The sequence below is a fragment of the Populus trichocarpa genome, chromosome 1, assembly GCF_000002775.5.
Source record: "Populus trichocarpa isolate Nisqually-1 chromosome 1, P.trichocarpa_v4.1, whole genome shotgun sequence".
Taxonomy (NCBI): domain Eukaryota; kingdom Viridiplantae; phylum Streptophyta; class Magnoliopsida; order Malpighiales; family Salicaceae; genus Populus; species Populus trichocarpa.
The window spans coordinates 33,769,890-33,771,714 of NC_037285.2; the positions used below are offsets into that span (position 1 = coordinate 33,769,890).

The 1,825-nt window shown below is 30.4% G+C and overlaps 1 long non-coding RNA gene across 1 annotated transcript; it reads left to right on the forward strand.

Annotated features, from left to right (window-relative positions):
- Positions 1-337: 337 nt before the first annotated feature.
- On the forward strand, positions 338-1,416 carry LOC112327153 (uncharacterized). Its single transcript, XR_002981205.2, has 2 exons — positions 338-423; positions 1,213-1,416. It is a non-coding gene; the product is annotated as an uncharacterized LOC112327153 (long non-coding RNA).
- Positions 1,417-1,825: the final 409 nt, after the last annotated feature.

Here is a 1,825-nt window from a genome sequence, read left to right on the forward strand (position 1 = left end):
TTTAAAGGAGACTAAATTAGAAATTTCAATTTGATTAATTAATTTCTTTTTTTAAAATTAAATAATTATAGGATTATTAGAGGGTCAATACTTGCGAAAGTCATTGCACCCAGTCTGAATATATACTCCGGTCTAATAATTAATAATAAATTGTGGACTTAGGAGTGAAATAAGAATAAAATCATAAGGATTAAAAAAATAATATTGCCCTTTTATAAATAATTATGGTTAATAATGACTGGTGGGAAAATTGGACGTTTCATTTAATTTGAGTTATTTACGCTATTGTCATCATTTACTATTATATATAAGAGTCATAAAAGAAAAAAAAGATGAAACCAGAAATAGAAAGAAGAACCGAGAGAAGGGAGGTAGGAGAAGGAAAAGAAACGAAATGGATTACGGGGAGAGTAAGTAGTTAAGGTGAGATTACTGTTGTTAAGCGTGATTATTGTTGTTAAGTATGGTTCTGTATATATGTTAAGTTTGTTTGATTAGTAAGGATTTGAAGATGATCAAGAATTGATTTAGAGGAAGTATATTGGCTGTTAGTAAGGATTTGAGATGGGTTGATCTTTGAAGTTAATTTATGGTAAGATTAAGTTGAGTTCTATGGTTTTCATGTTGAATTGATAGCGATATGGGTTTAATGGTAGAAACAATTGATTTGAGATGAGACTTTGTTTAATTGGTGTATTATGGTTAGAGATCTTAAGGAATTTTAATAATGAAAAGAAAATAGAAAAAAATGGAAGAAACTGGAATAATCAGTTTTGAAATTCTGGAGAGACCCATTTGCGAGGTTGAAGATGACAAAATTACAATTTGGTCCCCGGTTTGTGAAATTATGGTTTAGTCCCTTGGTTATGAAAAATCATGATTTGGTCTCTGAATGTAAAAGACAGTTTTCAATTAGGCTCTAGCATGCAAGTCAGATTTATTGATGATTTATTACCTTGTCTTGGTGTGTGTTAGAGACTCCGAAAGATCCTATGCTGGGTCCCATCAGTGTAAATACTACAGTTTAGTCATTTGAAGTTTATGATGATAATATTATGGTCATTGAAGTTTGAATTGTTACATTTTGGTCCTACAAGTTAATAATTAGTGTTCAATTGGGTTCCTATGAACAAATCAGATACATTGATTAACTCTTAAGGAATAATTGAGATATAAATTGCATCCTTATGGTAATTTTATGATCTGTGATAGGTTTGTAAGAAATGCGAAGTGGAGGTTTTTGTTTTTTCCGAGGATCAACTCCTAGATAATGCGAGCAGTCATGGGCATGACTATTGTTTAGTTTTTTAAAACATCCATTTGTTATTTTTTTTTTTATAGGCGTGACAATTATTTTGTGTTTAAGATATCCATTTATTCTATTTTGTATATATATTGATATAGTATGATTTGAAATGGTAATACAATAGAAATTAGAAAGGCAAGAAAAACGAAATGATTAAAAAAAATTGACGGATAAGACTACACTGCAAAGAAGAAAATCGCATGTTTTTTTCCCACTCTTTCTAATTTTTATTTAATTTCTAATTTAAATAATATAGTATTCTAAAACAAATCCTAAAACCCACTATGATTAGGAGCAAAGACTGACGAACGAAACTTAACCGTAGGGCAATTAAAAATTATCCAGAAATTAGTTTTTCATACTAGATAATTAAATTTTGGCTAAAAGGTGGTACCAGGGGCGGAGACAGGAGGTGGCAAGCAGGGCCCTAGCCCCTGCAAGAAAATTGTTTTTCCAGCCCGCCCTTGATAATTTATATGATTTTAGCTAAAATAATAATACAACTGAAATCTTGTCTCT